The sequence below is a fragment of the Suncus etruscus genome, chromosome 3 (assembly GCF_024139225.1).
Source record: "Suncus etruscus isolate mSunEtr1 chromosome 3, mSunEtr1.pri.cur, whole genome shotgun sequence".
NCBI lineage: Eukaryota > Metazoa > Chordata > Mammalia > Eulipotyphla > Soricidae > Suncus > Suncus etruscus.
The window spans coordinates 158427399-158444637 of record NC_064850.1 but is presented as its reverse complement, the minus strand read 5'-3'; the positions used below and the strand labels follow the sequence as shown (position 1 = coordinate 158444637).

Here is a 17239-nt window from a genome sequence, read left to right as displayed (position 1 = left end):
CCTTGATTTCATCTCGGACCCACTGGTTATTGAGTATGAGGCTGTTTAACTTCCAGGTGTTAAATTTTTTCTTCTGTGTCCCTTTGCAGTTCACATCTAACTTCAGAGCCTTGTGGTCAGCAAAGGCAGCCTGCAAAATGTCTATCTTTTTTATTTTATGGAGGTATGTTTTATGTGCCAGCACGTGATCTATCCTGGAGAATGATCCATGTACATTGGAAAAGAATGTGTATCCAGGTTTCTGAGGATAGAGTGCCCTATATATATCTACTAGGCCTCTTTCATCCATTTCTCTTTTCAGGTCTAGTATATTTTTGTTGGGTTTCCATTTGGTTGACCTATCAAGTGTTGACAGGCCTGTGTTGAGGTCTCCCACTATTATTGTGTTATTATTGATATCCTTCTTCAGATTTGTCAACAATTGTATTAAATACTTTGGTGGACCCTCATTCGGTGCGTATATGTTTAGGAGAGTGATTTCTTCTTGCTGTACAAATCCCTTGATTAGTACATAATATCCATCTTTGTCCCTTACAACTTTTCTGTGTATAAAGTTTGTGTCATCTGATATTAGTATGGCCACCCCCTCTTTTTTAAGGGTGTTGTTTGCTTGAATGATTTTCCTCCGGCCTTTGATTTTGAGTCTATGTTTATTCGGACTATTCAGGTGTGTTTCTTGTAGACAGCAGAAGGTTGGCTTCAGTTTTTTGATCCATTTCGCCACTCTGTGCCTCTTAACTGGTGCATTTAGTCCATTGACATTGAGAGAAATAATTGTCATGGGATTTATTGTCATCTTTGTGTAGAAGTTTTGTGTGTTTTTTGTTCTGTCTTGTTTTTAGAGTAGATCTTTCAGTTTTTCTTTTAAGGCTGGTTTTGAGTCTGCAAAGTTTTTGAGCTGTTGTTTATCTGTGAAGCCGTGTATACATCCTTCAAACCTGAAACTGAGTTTTGCTGGGTGCAGTATTCTTGGCGAAGCATTTATTTCATTGAGTTTTGCCACTATGTCCCACCACTGCCTTCTGGCCTTGAGTGTTTCTGGTGACAGGTCTGCTGTAAATTTCAAGGATGCTCCCTGGAATGTAATTTCCCTTTTCGATCTTGCTGCTTGCAGTATTCTATCTCTATCGGTGGGTTTCATCATGGTGACTAGGATGTGTCTTGGGGTGTTTCTACTGGGGTCTTTTTTAGCTGGTACTCTTCGGGCATGCAGGATTTGGTCACATGTTTTCTTTAGCTCTGGTAGTTTCTCTGTGATGATGTTCTTAACCATTGATTCTTCCTGAAGATTTTCTTCTTGGGTCTCTGGGACTCCAATGATTCTAAAGTTGTTTCTGTTGAGCTTATCAAAGACTTCTATTTTCATCTGCTCATATTCTTTGAGTAAATTTTCCATTGTCTGATCATTTGATTTAAGGCTTTTTTCCAATCTCTTCTGCTGTGTAAAGTTGTTATGCATCTCATCTTCTAAATCACTAATTCTATCCTCAGCTGCTTTTAACCTGTTGGAAAGCTCATCCATTATGTTCTTCAATTCGTCTACTGAGTTTTTCAGACCTGTTATCCGATCTGATATTTCAGTTTGGAGTTTTCTGATTTCTATCTTCATATTCTCTTGATTTTTATTAGTGTTCTGATTTATACTTTCTTTGATTTCTGTTAGCAACCTCCATATTTCTTCTCTAAACTCCATTTCTGAAAGACTGCTTAGGTAGTTGGCCATTGTTGAGTCATCAGAGTTTCCATCTTCATTCTCTATGGTTGAAGTTGGTCTGCGTAGTCTCCCCATTGTCACGCTTACGCTGTGAGTTTTTCTACATGTTGTGGTGGTACTCATTGGCTAGGTGGAGTGTGCGGCCTCGAAGTGCAGCGGAGCGGCCGCGCTCCGGCCCCCAAACACTCACCTCAGCCGAGGCAAGCCTTCAGGAGATGCCCGGGGAAGCCCCCAATGTCTGCCAAGCTAAAGAAACCAGCAAAAGTTTCTTGTCCACAACTCCAACAGAAAACACACGCCTCAGCCAAGACACACCTTGAAGAGATTCGTTTTTCACATATTTTTTTCTCTCATTTTATTACAATGAAGTTTAACAGTACAGAAAAGTCATGTGACCTTAGATAGGTCAGAATTCTTAAACCCTGCAACAGGAACTCTAAATGCATCAAATATTTTTACATATTTAGACCTCCAATGTACAGGTACTTGGAAACAGTTACAGCCCTCACCAAGCTAAGTTAGGGACAAAAAGTCCAACAGCATTCTGAAATGCTGTGAAAGCATAACTTTACAAATAGCAATGTAAGATTACAGAACTTGCCTTTATTAAGGTTGTATGGTCCTGTAATTCCAGCGCCTTCACAATTTACTATATTTCACTTCTAAAAACCTATATGAAACATGAAAAAGAAGCCATACAGTATAAATTGCAACTTCAGGAAAAGTTCCTGCTTTTATTTTTATTCCAAATAAATTTTCCCATGTAAAATAAATTCCAATAGTTCCTGGTATGTAGGAAGATAATGTTAAAGTCACAATGAAGCCTTATTGACGGAAGCTTGGCTAGATAAACAGCACAAACTGATAAAAGGTTTAATCTCCAAACCTACTAGATTGGATGAAGTGAGATCAGTAACGGCCACCTTGCAACATTACAGGAGGTCTCATTCTCATCGGAGGTCAAGGAGGCCCACTTTGAAAAGGGGGCACCATTGGAGGTCCCTGCCCATAAGGTGGCATAGCACCAGGAAGGTAACCTGCATGCCTTGATAATGACCACCGTACTGACCCTGAGGTGGCATTGGGGGTCTCGTTCTTGGTTGCTGCGGGATGCCAGGTTGTGGTGGCATCATACCTCCAATTGGCACAACTGGAGGATTACCAATGGGAGCCTGTCCTGGTCGAGGAAGATTGCACTGATATTTAGGTAACTGCGCCCTTCTCTCCTCCAATGATGTATCCTCATCTGGATGGTTCAACTTACTGGTTGCACTGGTTGTTGTAAGTGTGGCCGGCTTACTTGTTATTGAAGCTGCTGGTTTAGCTGCAGTGCTATTTGCTGTACTAGTCGTTGAAGCTGTAGACTGTATAAGCAGGGAATGTTAGTTTGGGGGCTCTGTAGTTGTAGCAGGAGTACTATTTAAGGGCTTGAAATCTATACCAACAGGTTCTTGGACATCTGCCTGAGCACGTCCAGCACTGGGGAAAAGAGGCTTAGTAAATGGAGGTTGTGGAGCAGGAACTGCTGCTGTTGGTGCAGGTGGTCTGTTTAGAATACCTGTTGCTTAAACAGCCTGTGCTTGAGTCATTGGAGGAATTCCAGGACGTGGAACAGGAAGTGGCATACCTGGTGGCATGCCGGGCATCAAAGGTGGTATTTCTGGTCCAGGTGGCATCATTGCACCCATTGGCATCATTATGTTTTCACCACAAAATCACTAGGTGTATTTGATTTGATGATGCAATCCAGGAGGCATGCCTGGCATAACTGGTGGCATTCCTGGCATCAGAGGAGGAACACCTGGCATTAATGGAGGTATCCCTGGAGGCATTCCTGGTGCACCTGGAAATGGTGGTAGTCTTGGCTGTGCCATTGGGGGTACATAACCTTGTTGAGGTTGAACAGGCTGTGGTTGAAATGAAGTTGAAGCTGCAGTTTCTTCATCATCATCCTCACCAGAATCATCTTGCTGCTTCTTTTTTGACTCTCTTGTGTTTTCTGTTCAAGTAGTCATTGTCTTTCAACCATGTCTTTTTCTGAAATACCTTCCATACTATATATTTCCAATTCTATATCTGTTCTCCAAGGTATAGAATTTGGTACAGCATCTATTGTCTTTATGTACCTGCATGCAATAAATAGCTAAGCCAGGTCCTGTGCATGATTTCTTATGACATATATGGCATTAAAATGCTTTGACTTTTGGTGCTGTATAAGACTCTTCTCATCATCAAAATCTCTATTGCAATACCAGTACCACGGCTTCAGTTGCTTCTTCTTCTTGCGACCCATCACAGCCTTCACGTTCTGTTCTGCCGACCTGGGAAAACAGGTGGCAAAAACCAGCTGACCCCAACGGACACCACCACGTCCAATGGGAAACAGGCACAAAATCGTTTTCACATATTTTTAAACATGTTGAGTAATTTTTAACTAAACAGTTTTGCCTACACTAGCAAATATGGTAGATAAAATGTGCACACAATTGTTTACTGACAAAATTAGGATACATAAATTTAACGTAGAATACATTTATTTCTAAAAATTATTCACAAATCGAAATAGTTCAAATGGTTATTTATAATAGTAACTTCATTGATATTTTATTTTATAAAACTTATTTAACAACTCACTACTTTTTACTGTTTGTTCTTTTTGGAATACTTATTTGCTTTAATGAAACCTTTCTTAAATTTTGGAATAGAATCATACTAAAATGTTAAATAGGACAAAAATATATTCTTTGTAAAATTAAGAAATTGTAATACAGGAAACAAAAAATAAATTGTAATACAATGTATTTTTTAAAATCCTAATTTGCAGTGCCTTGTCCTATTCTGTGAAAAGTGACAGAAATGAAAACAAATTAGTCACAATAAACCCATGGTTTTATATCTTATGTTTTGAGAGAAGAATCACAATATACAATAACCACACAAAAATACTTCAGTCAATATATCTCTTATTATCTCTTTCTCTCTCTCTATCATCTATCAATTCATTAATCAAGTCAACTAGCTATCAATATATTCATCTAGCTACCGATATTCTGAAAAATATATGACTTTTCATAAAAGAAAAGTCAAATACACTGAGAGTAAATTGGCAACATAGTATATTTTATTAATACTTCATAAAAAACTCACCTGAGAGGGAAATACACAAATTAAAATCTGAAATATGAATATAAGCCATGATTTTTATTTCAGTATTAAACTGCTTTTATTTTTACATATATATTAAGCATATAGATTAAATGATTCATAAATATATTTAAGTGATTGAATTAAATATATTTTCTCTGTCTCAATAATTTAACTACTCAGTTTTTATAGGTTGAGAAGTTCCAAGAAAATACTAGATTGAAAGTTTGCCTGAGACAGAGCTTATATATTATTCATTGTATATCTCTGTTGACTCTTAATAAGGGATCACAGAGGACATTTCTAATGGTGAAACTAATCAGCAGTCTTCTCTTGTAGCCTGCTCTAATAAAATTCTTGCATATTATTTTAAATATAGCTGATTTTTCACCTTACATGAATATAATCATCAAGTAGCATAATGTACTTCACTGTATGAGAAAGTCAAATATCTTAAGATAGATTTTAACCCTTTTGCACCTGCTCTTAAAAAACTCATGTTCAGTTCGGTAATTCAAACTTTAGCAGCAAGCAAATGATTTAGCCACTAAAGATATCATTGCCTACTAGAACATTGCTTAAATAACAGATCACTCTTCCACAAAAATAGGAAATAATTTTTAAGCAAAACAGAATGATCCCTCTCTTTAGAATTAATTTTAGAAATACAAATTTACTTCTAAAACACAGAAATTGCTTGTTTCCAAAGAATAAAATAAAAATTAACCACAGACAAGACACTGAGAAAATCTCAGAACTTAAAATAAGGCTGGGATAACCCAAGTATCTCAATATGTTAACAATCTACAATAAATAATACACTGAAGGAACTCCTACCTTACTGAAAGGTGAGAGAAATGATTGGAGGATACAGTTCGGAGCAGCCACAGACTGTAGAATATCTATCTAAAAAAATCTAGGGAAAGAAAGGGGACAACAGTACAGAGTTCCATGCCCTTTATTTGGGTGAAGATCCTATCAGGTTGCTAAGATGCTAAACAAAAGAAGAAAGATGCAAAAAGAAAGATGCTAAAAAAAAAAGAAAGGAAGAAAGAAGGAAAGAAAGAAAAAGAAAGAAAGAAAGAAAGAAAGAAAGAAAGAAAGAAAGAAAGAAAGAAAGAAAGAAAGAAAGAAAGAGAAAGAAAAAGAAAGAAAGAAAGAGAAAGAAAGAAAGAAAGAAAGAGAAAGAAAGAAAGAGAAAGAAAGGAAGGATGAAAGAAAGAAAGAAAAGAAGAAAGAGAATAACAAAAAGAGAGAAAGAAAAAAGAATTAAAAAAAAGAAAGAGAAGAAAGAAAAAAGAATTAAGAAAAGAAAGAGAAGAAAGAAAAAAGAAAAAATTAAAGAAAAAGAAAGAAGAGAAAGAAAAAGAAAGAAATTGAAGAATGTCAGGGATATCCTGTATAGAGTGTTTTTCAGTCACTGTTCCATGGCACAATAGTGTGCCATGAGAGTTTGTCTGGTGTGCCATGGGAAAATTTCCGATTTCATCCATAACACGTGACTTCATCATAACACGTGACTTCGGCTCACAAATAGGCCAATCATTAGATTATTTCATAATAAAGTAATTATAAAATAAAAAAGAGAGAGAGAAAAGAAGGAAGGAAGGAAAGAAGAAAGGGAGGGAGAGAGGGTGAAGAGAGATAAAGATAGAGATGAAAGAAAGAAAGAAAGAAAGAAAGAAAGAAAGAAAGAAAGAAAGAAAGAAAGAAAGAAAGAAAGAAAGAAAGAAAGAAGGAAGGAAGGAAGGAAGGAAGGAAGGAAGGAAGGAAGGAAGGAAGGAAGGAAGGAAGGAAGGAAGGAAGGAAGGAAGGAAGGAAGGAAGGAAGGAAGGAAGGAAAGAAGGAAAGAAGGAAAGAAGGAAAGAAGGAAAGAAAGAAAGAAAGAAAGAAAGAAAGAAAGAAAGAAAGAAAGAAAGAAAGAAAGAAAGAAAGAAAGAAAGAAAGAAAGAAAGAAAGAAAGAAAGAAAGAAAGAAAGAAAGAAAGAAAGAAAGAGAGAGAAAGAAAGAGAGAGAGAGAGAAAGAAAGAAAGAAAGAAAGAAAGAAAGAAAGAAAGAAAGAAAGAAAGAAAGAAAGAAAGAAAGAAAGAAAGAAAGAAAGAAAGAAAGAAAGAGAGAGAGAGAGAAAGAAAGAAAGAAAGAAAGAAAGAAAGAAAGAAAGAAAGAAAGAAAGAAAGAAAGAAAGAAAGAAAGAAAGAAAGAAAGAAAGAAAGAAAGAGAGAAAGAAAGAAAGAAAGAAAGAAAGAGAAAGAGAAAAATAAATTGGAGGGATGGAGCGATAGAACAGTGGGATGGTATTTGCCTTGCAAGCAGCCGAACTTGGTTCGGTTTCTGGCATCCCATCTGATCCCCCCCCCCCCCCAGCCCGCCAGTAAGGAGTGATTCCTTACTGCAGAGTCAGGAGAAACTCCTGAAACAACAAACAAAACACTTCAAGTTCATGGAACAATACAATAATGTATTATTTGGTACTCATATATTTTGGATTTACATAGTTGGTCAATGTTGCTAGGAGTGAAAAATGGATAGAGACACAATCCTGAGTTGTTTCTAAAGGAGCTGAAAATGTTATTCTAGGAAAGAAAAATTTATCTAGACAACACTCTATGAAAATATCTTAGAAATTTTTACTTGATCTCTGACAACCAGAAGTACCAGGGAGACTGTATTTCCACCTTTAGTGATTATAAAAATGTATTCAAAAAGTACCTGGGTGTCAAGAAATCACATTCATCCCTACCCGGTGATATCCCTCTACCAAAATAAACCTGGTATCAGTGAGAACCAAGTAGGAGCCTCAATTCCTTGCATTCTGATGCAGAGAGACATTTCTTTCCTGAGTGGTTTGGTGTCAGCTGAGATATACTGGAGAACAATAAGTGACCCTCCTTTTAGTGAGCATCAAAATAGGATCTCTGAAACACAGACCTCCCAGAGAAACTTAATGGTGTTGAGAACTGCTTGCCTATCAGATCTTGAGATATTGACAGAGACAGAGAGTAGCATTAATCAGATTGTTTTGGATTACAGGTAAATGGGGGAGGGTGTCAGAGGAAGACAGTTCTTTAGAAAACAAAATCTTAAACATCAACAATATGACAGGTAAAACCCAGTATTATCCCTTACTAGTTGACGCTGTGCCATGTAATGTATTCTATCCCATTCAGTTCTTCATTAGGAATTATGAGCTTATCCACTTTTAGACCAGATTTCAGACCATGTTGATTCAGTACTTGTGTACACTTCAAGTGAGTGAAGTGTTTCCTTCAAAAATGCTATAGCCCACACACGTGGCAACATCCTGTTCCACTGGGCTATTTCTGACACATGCCATCATTATTGAAAATAAAATTGCTGTTTATATTCGACTAAAAGAGTCAATAGGCAGAACAAAACAAAATAAGAGCTTATCTGTGTATAACAGGACACTTAAAATCTTAAAGATTAGATGTCTGTGATGTCTTCAAATATGCTTGATAATTTCTTGTAACCAATGAAAAGTGACTACTATTTATTTAAAATGAGTATATATAGAATAAAAATAATTTGGAATATTTTCCCTCAAGATTTTTGTTTTGAGAGACACTTCTCTTATACACATTTACATAAGCAATGAAAAGTTGCAGTAAATCCTAATATCTATTTACACTCTAATTTATCACAATACTCTTCTTAATTTGACAGAATTTAGAGAAAAATTTGAGTTACAATAAATATATATAATAATAAATGAGGTTAAGGATACATTTTAAAGCTATCTGTTCATTTGACAGAAGCTATGTATGCACAGAAATGTATTTGTAAACATCAGTAGCCTATATCAAGAGATTGGGGGGCATATAAACATAGTCAAATGTTGTGTCAGAGCCCTTAGGATGGACTCTTGGATGGCAGTGGATGGTGATGGGATGCATGGAGGCTTTTCTTCTTCAGCCCAGGACCATGTGGCTCTGCAACTCCCTTCAGCTGTTGGGATGGCTACGAAAAGAAAATCCACTCACAAGCAGTCTTCGGGAGATATCAGCTTTATTCATCCCTGGCCATCACGTGTGACCTATAATCTTAAAGCTATTTAAGCATGCTCTTGTCAGCTTGTCCTGCGTCTAGCTTCTTTCAGCCATGTCTCCTCCTGCTACTTCTCCATCCAGGCAAATCCGCTTTTGCCTCTCAGGTAAAACCTTTTATAATCTCCCCAACACTCCTCCCAGGAATAGGAGGGTCTTGCAGGTAAAGTTACATGTAAATCCGGCGTGGGGTTACAGTCACACTTTCATATTTGATAACACAATGGAAGACTCACTAACCAGAAAACATTTAAGAGATATCTGAAATTGGAGCAATAGTAGAGTGGGTACTGTACTTGCCCTGCATGAGACTGATCCAGAGTTCAGTATCTGAAATCTCATATGGTTTCCTGAGTCCTGAATCCAGAAGCGATTCCTGAGTGCAGAGCCAGAAGTAGCCTCTGAGAAACACTGCATGTGGCCTCCAAACACACACACACACACACACACACACACACACACACAGAGAGAGAGACAGAGACAGAGACAGAGAGACAGAGAGAGAGAGAGATTTCTTCTAATGTTTCCCCGATTTTGAAAGCAGTTATCAAGCTACAAATCTGTGAATGGAATTTTTTTTTTGGGCCACACCCGGTAACGCTCAGGAGTTACTCCTGGCTATGCACTCAGAAGTTGCTCCTGGCTTGGGGGACCATATTGGACGCCGGGGGATCGAACCACAGTCCGTCCAAGGCTAGCGCAGGCAAGGCAGGCACCTTACCTCTAGCGCCACCGCCCGGCCCCTGAATGAAATTTTTTAATGGTGAACTCTATAATGCTTCTGTGCTACCCAATGTAATAAAGTCTATAATTTGAAACAATCCAAATAAGAGAAATCATTAAATATGATCAATAGATTCCAAGGATATTCCTATTCCACTTAATTTCAAACTTAATTTGGTGCCAGCAGAATGTAAATTGCCACTGATTCATCTAAGATAGAGCACTATAACACACCTTGAGCTATTCTGTGAATTTTTAAGCAAGTTTTAGTAAACCTAAAATAACTTTTAAATAATGTTAGAATATTAAATTAGTATTTTAGTAGTTATTGGTATATTCAAGAGTTCTATCAATTCGTTTAAAGTATCCTAATGAGGATTGGAGCTATAGTAAATAGTAGGTAGCACCAGATGACCTGAGTTTGTTTACTGATACTTCAAATGGTCACCCCAGCCCTGCCAGAAATAAACCCTGAACATTATTGGGTGTAGTAAAAAATAATAAATAATTGAATAATCCTAATGAATTCTAAGAGTTTAATACTAACCCTCATTTATAGCTATGCAGTGTTGCTTGGGCCATTGTGCTGAGTCACCAGAACTATAACAGTGGTGATTAGAGGCCACCAAAAATGTATGATCTAGAGGAAGAATACGTGTAGTAGTGTAATATGCAATTCTAGATATTAAACAAAGGGTTTTGTACCTTGCACATAGACCTTCCTGAGCATCTCTCTGGCTTCTAAGTTTCTTTTTCAATCTAGTACTGCTGAATAAGTATGATTTCTTTGTCAATGACAAACCTATGCAATGTTGATCAAATAAATATTTCTGTGTCAGATGTTTGAAATCAGTATAAAATTTACACTAGAGCTAGCAAAGTATCAGATATAAATTATGGGAAATGAATTTTTAATTTTTTCTTAAGAAAGAAAGTAATTAATTTTATAAACATTTTAAGATTTCAATAGTTTCTTTAATGTATGACTAAGTACATATTATTTTTCCAATTTAATAAAATTTAGATATAAGTTTTTGATTCAATGCTATGCTCAGATTCAAGAAAAAATTTTTTTGAATATTGGTTAGTCATTATCATCTTTGAAAAATTTTTATCTCAGGGTCAAAGACATAGATGAAATGTGGGGCATTTGCCTCGCAAGCTGCTGATCTAGGACAGACCTCGGTTTGATCCCCTAGGTCCCATATAATCCTCCAGGAGCAGGAGCGATTTCTGAGCAGATACCTGTGAGTAAGCCCTGAGTATCACCAGGTATGGCCCAAAAATCAAAAAGAAAATAAAGAAAGAAAGAAAAACTTTCATCTTGATTTTCTATTTTGACTTTGATAGCTTTATATTTTATTCATTTATTTCTTGTGCTTGTTTTTAAGCAATTATTTTGAATCCCAAATTTAGACACTTGATCCTGAATTAATGCACTACACTTAATTTTCAAATTATTATTATTATTATTGTTATTGTTATTATTATTATTATACATCCAGTGGTGGTGTTCAGGGCTTACTCTTGTCTCTAACCTCAGGCTACTCCTGGTAGTTCTCAGAGGAAAACATGGATCAAATCCAGGGATCAAATCCAGGTCAATTATATGAAAGGCAAAAATCTTTCTTATTGTACTTTCTCCTGCCCCTATAAATTACTATTAACCTCTATAATGCATTTATATATTAATGGACTTTGATCACTTATCTTTTGGAATAAAGGTAGAATTTGGGGATAAATGTTTAGCTGAATATTAGGGAAAAAATGAAGGATTAATATCAGAGGAAAATAATGAAAACGATAAGAGAACCCATATCAAGGGTCGGAGCAATATCACAGCGGTAGGGCATTTGACTTGCACTTGGCTGACCCAGGATAGACCTCAGTTCGATCCCCGGCATCCCATATGGTCCCCAAGCCAGGAGCAATTTCTGATTACATAATCAGGTGTAACCCCTAAGTGTCACCAGGTGTAGCTCAAAAACAATAATAAAAAAAAAGAGAGAACCCATAACAGGAAGATAGGAAACAAATATTTAGGAACTTGACTTGGAACACCTACCATATCATCTCTTAAAAGCTTAACAGGAATATTCTTGAATACTGGCTGAGTTCCCAAGATCTCCTATAATCTGTGGTAATGATATTAAAATACTTGTCAGCAATCAATTCTTTGTTCTTTTCTTTTTTCTTTCTCTCTTTCTTTAAAAACAACTATCTTGCAAATAATTCTAGATATAGAACATATATATTATGTATTCATATGTATATATTTTATAGAACTATTAATTTAACATAATGTCATGACCTTCATCATTATGTATAGTTTTTCTAAATACTTTATACAAACTTTTCTCTAAATGTATAAGAGTAATGATTTCTAAGACATTTATAAGTAAATAAAATATTTTATTATAAATTAAAATGTTAACAAAACAAATTATATTTAAATAAATATATACTTTGTGTTATGTCATTTCAGAATTAGAAGATTAAACAAAAAACATTGCTTTGTGCATGTTTTCTTATTCCCTGTTGACTTGAAATTGTAATTCTAATTATAATTGCCTGAACTCAAAATTTAATAACAAGTAAAATTATGGTTTAGAGAAAATAATATGCTACAAGTAATAAACCATGATTAAAATATAAAAAATACCTAAATTTTTACTTGCAATTAAATGGTTAATAATTTCAAAATAATTGTACTCATTTCTCATGTATAATAAAAAATAAAAATGCACAACAAGATTTTTTAGATGATGGTAGAAGAAAAGATTGAACTATTATAAGTATGCAGATCTGCATGCCTCCTGCCAGTGAAATAATAACAACTTGTCTGTTGAATTAGCCTGTTAGGTGAACAAATCTGAAACTCAGCAATTATGCAAAAGTGATATAGTACATATAGTGACATTTTGATAAACAAGTACCTACTGTGACATAATTTTTCTACTATTATTTTTGATGCTTTATAATCAATCACCCTCGAACACTCAATTTTGTGAGGCTGTTTTGCATGACTTCTTTTCTCATAATTGTATCAGCTCAAACGTGCCAGTAATAGGAGAACTGCTTATGTTTCAGATCATGCTCTTAATTGTAACTACCATCTTCAAAAACATAATACAATGATTTTCATACTTTTATTAAATTACTTATAGATGTGTATTTCTTTAAACTTTCTAAGCTAACGAAGTATGATAAGTAGAACTCTGGTTATATAATTAAAAAAAAGTCCTTTTAAAGACAAAGAAGCTCCCAAATCTGCTTGGCATTATGATAGTCTTTGAGAATCCCATTATTTTGATATTGGGAGTAAACTATGCATGAGAAATAGGCATCTAGTTATCAAAGCAGTCTAAAAAAGTACCAAAGGTGATAACTCTAAAACTCAGAAGTAAATATGGATGCATTAAAATATCAATACATCTTATGACTTATAAAATAAAAATATCTTGTGGTATTAATAGTGCAGAATTGGAGTCGTAAAAGAAATCAGCTCAGTATAGTAAATTAGTATCATTTCTGATGTGCACATATGATCGAGAAAATAACAAACTAATAATTTTTTAAAGTTTAAATATATTGGGGACGGCGAGGTGGTGCTAGAGGTAAGGTGTCTGCCTTGCAAGCGCTAGCCAAGGAAGGACCACGGCGTTCCATTTGGTCCCCCCAAGCCAGGAGCAATTTCTGAGCGCTTAGCCAGGAGTAACCCCTGAACATCAAACGGGTGTGGCCGAAAAACAAACAAAAAAAAGTTTAAATATATTATAAATTAAAAATTAGAAAACTTCTATGGTCTGTTGAAACCATATATATTGAATAAATGTAGGAGTAATAAATAAATTACTAGAATAAGACAGGTGAAATAAAATTATAACTTTACTATTTCTTAATGTAGTTCCTTGTAGAATTACATATCAATTATATAGTCCTGGATGGAGGTGGATGATGGTGAAATGGATGAGAGGCCTCCAGCCCAGGCCATGAACCTGCAATCCCTTTCTTCCAGCTGGGGGTTGTGAGGGTTCAGGATAGCCTCGAGGAAATGATCCACAGCAGTCAGATTTCAGGAGACATCAACTTTTTTCTTTTTTTTTTATTTTTACTAATATCTTTATATAAACACCTCGATTACAAATATGATTGTAGTTGGGTTTCAGTCATGTAAAGAACACCCCCTTCACTGGTGCAACATTCCCACCACCAATGTCCCAAATCTCCCTCCTCCCCACCTCACCCCCACCTGAACTCTAGACAGGCTTTCCACTTCCCTCACTCATTCACATTGTTATGATAGTTCTCAATGTAGTTATTTCTCTAACTACACTCACCACCCATGTGGTGAGCTTCATATCGTGAGCTGGACCTTCCAGCCCTCCTCTCTTTGTCTCTGAGGATTATTACAAAAATGTCTTTTATTTTTCTTAAAACCCATAGATGAGTGAGACTATTCTGTGTCTATCTCTCTCCCTCTGACTTATTTCACTCAGCATATTAGATTCCATGTACATCCATGTATAGGAAAATGTCATGACTTCATTTCTCCTTCATTTCTTTATTTCTCTTGCATGATATTCCATTGTGTATAAGACATCAACTTTATTCAGGCGCTAGCCACCATGTGTGGCTCCTAACTTTAAAACCTTTTAAGCCAGTTCCATAATTAACCGTGCATTCACACATGTCTCCTTTTCCTCCATCCTGCTTCTCCTTCAAGCCCTCTCTCAATCCTTGAATTCCCTTTACACCCCTCAGGCAATCCTTTTGTTACCTTCCAAAGACCCCTCCCAGAAATGGGTAGGTCTTACCATCAGGTAAGTTTACACAGAAAGAATGGGGGTTGAGGCTAACAGTTCTTGGCCTCAGTTTGTTCCATTGCAAAACAGCACATTAATTGAGTAAAAATTAAATCACAAAATCAAGATCATTGAATTTTGTAATTTAAAATTTATACTAAAAATCAACATTAATTACTGCTAAATGTTCAAAAATCTAAGAATATGTCAATACCAAACTATGGGTATAGAAATCACTTAGTATAAATTTACAAAAGGAAAAAAACACTTTTCAATAGACACATAAAAATTGTTCATCACCATTTACTCCTGTATGATTCAGCAATTTTTTTTTTTTTTTTTTGGTTTTTGGGCCACACCCAGCAGGGCTCAGGGGTTACTCCTGGCTGTCTGCTCAGAAATAGCTCCTGGCAAACACGGAGGACCATATGGGACACCGGGATTCAAACCAACCACCTTAAGTCCTGGATCGGCTGCTTGCAAGGCAGTGGATGCTGTGCTATCTCTCCGGTCCCTGATCCAGCAAATTTATTCTTAATTTTTATTCCAAAACACAAAAATGTGAATATTAATATTATTTAGCTAATACAATTTTATTGCTTCCTTATTTTAAAATAAGCTAATACATAGAAAATCTCAACTGCTTAAAAACAAATCAGTAGATAAACAAGTTAAGCTTTGGCATCTGCACACAATAGAACATTACTCAATTGTAAAATAAGATAAAGTATCTGGGATTATTCTTGGCATCATAGAACCAAGCAGCAGAAGAGTCTCTAGACTTCTGAACGAACTACTGGCCTGTTTGGATGAGAAACGTTAGAAAGAACTCTCAAGGCCACCTAAGCACTATTTGAGAAAACCTTAAAAATTCCAGATCACAGGATAGCCTACATGTCCTGAAACAAAAAGATGCAAAATGGTAGATGTGGAGGTTAGAGCAAGACTACTTGAGAACTTCTCATGCACAGGCAAACTGGATTTGATCCCAGTAACCCACATGGTTCTCTGAACCAGCTAAGAGTAATTTCTGAGCTCACGGTCAGGAGTAATCTGGAGTTTGCCAGAAGTAGCCAGGAGTAATTCCTGAGTGCTGACAGGTATGGCCCAAAAAACAAAACAAAACAAAAGGAAGATGTAGTCACAGTAATATATCTATATAATTTTGTATTAAAAAGTGTACATAATATGATACCTGTATAATATGATAATACAATAATATAATATGTGATATTATATGTAACATAATTTTATGTACAGTATGTGCAAATATGAAATATAATACATATATTTTGCAATGAAAGTATGTTTTAAAATTACATTAAAAGCTTCATTATCACATGATAATCATTCTTTTTGGGGGGTCACACCCGGCAGCGCTCAGGGATTACTCCTGGCTCTACACTCGGGAGACGATATGGGATGCTGAGATTTGAACCAATGACCTTCTGCATGCAAGGCAAATGCCTTACCTCCATGCTATTTCTCTGGCCCCCATCATATGATAATCTTAGCAAAGTGTTAACCATATATAATAAATTTGTTACAGTTTTATATTTAAATCAGTATTATCTGTTTCAAAGACTATCATGCTGATGAGGAAGATTTACAGAACAACCAAAAAATAAGTTGATTAATATAACCTATCTCTTGACATGTTTTATTGCTCAATAAGTCTGGTGACCCAAACAAAATAATTTGTTCCCTTTTATTTTTCTTTCTCTTTTTTCTTTCTTTTCTTATTTTTCAAGGAAACAAAATCTTTCAAGATACAGCTTTTTTTTTACTTTAATAATCTTAGTTTAATACCATATGAAACATGTAAATATAAATTGAAATTATATAAAACTGACTAAATATTTAAAAAAATAATGAACCTAATAGAAAAAAACCTGCAATACATGGAAAGAAAATTAGCCTCTTTAAAATACTTCTTTCAGATCCAACAAGAGAAAAGAAAATGAATCCTCCAATCTACTTAACCCATGAAATTGTCTTTGGACTATGTACCCAGAACAAGAGAGATAAAGGTGTTGTGACAATATGTAAGGCTCCTTCTTGAGACGATCAGAAGCATTCTCCTGAGAGAGAAAATTGTGGAGAACTGAATGGCTTTATTTGTTAAGCATTTAGTTGTAAAAGTAGCATATCATGTGTTTATAAATTGATTTAGTCATGTTCTTACTTGTGTCCACAGATAAATTCATTCTAAATAAATGCTAATTGTCTAAAAATAAAGTATGCATGAAAGTTATACAAAAAATTTATAGAAGAAAATAGAAATATATTTTTTAGATTTTACATAAATATATGTACAAGTTAACATAGAAACACAATGAAGAGAATTCTTCAACAATATATTATTTATATATTCATTTATTATTTGGGCAATACTGGTTTAAAAGAGATTCTATATGCATTATCCCATTGCCTTTCAAAAAATCTATTTTTTTTCTTGAAGCATTGTTTTGCAATCCACTTGTATGCGTCTTTTACCTTGTTAGTTAAATCAAAATAAATTTAAAACCTTCATATCAGACATGAAATTATAAGGTACATAGAGAAAAACAGGCAAAACACTCCCTGACATTGAGAATAAATGTGTCTTTAAGTAGAAAAAAGTAAAAGCAAAATTAAAAAAAAAAAACAACTTCAAAACAAACAGTGCCAAAACCTACCCATGAATTGGGAAAAAATATTTATCCAATATCCATCTGATAAATGGTTAATATGTAATATATAAAAGATACTGACAGAACTCATCAAGAAAAAATTATGTAACCCAATCA

General features: G+C 35.1%; 1 pseudogene; it reads right to left on the bottom strand.

Annotated features, from left to right (window-relative positions):
* Window positions 1-2494: 2494 nt before the first annotated feature.
* Window positions 2495-4007, bottom strand: LOC126004150 (BUB3-interacting and GLEBS motif-containing protein ZNF207-like; annotated as a pseudogene).
* Window positions 4008-17239: the final 13232 nt, after the last annotated feature.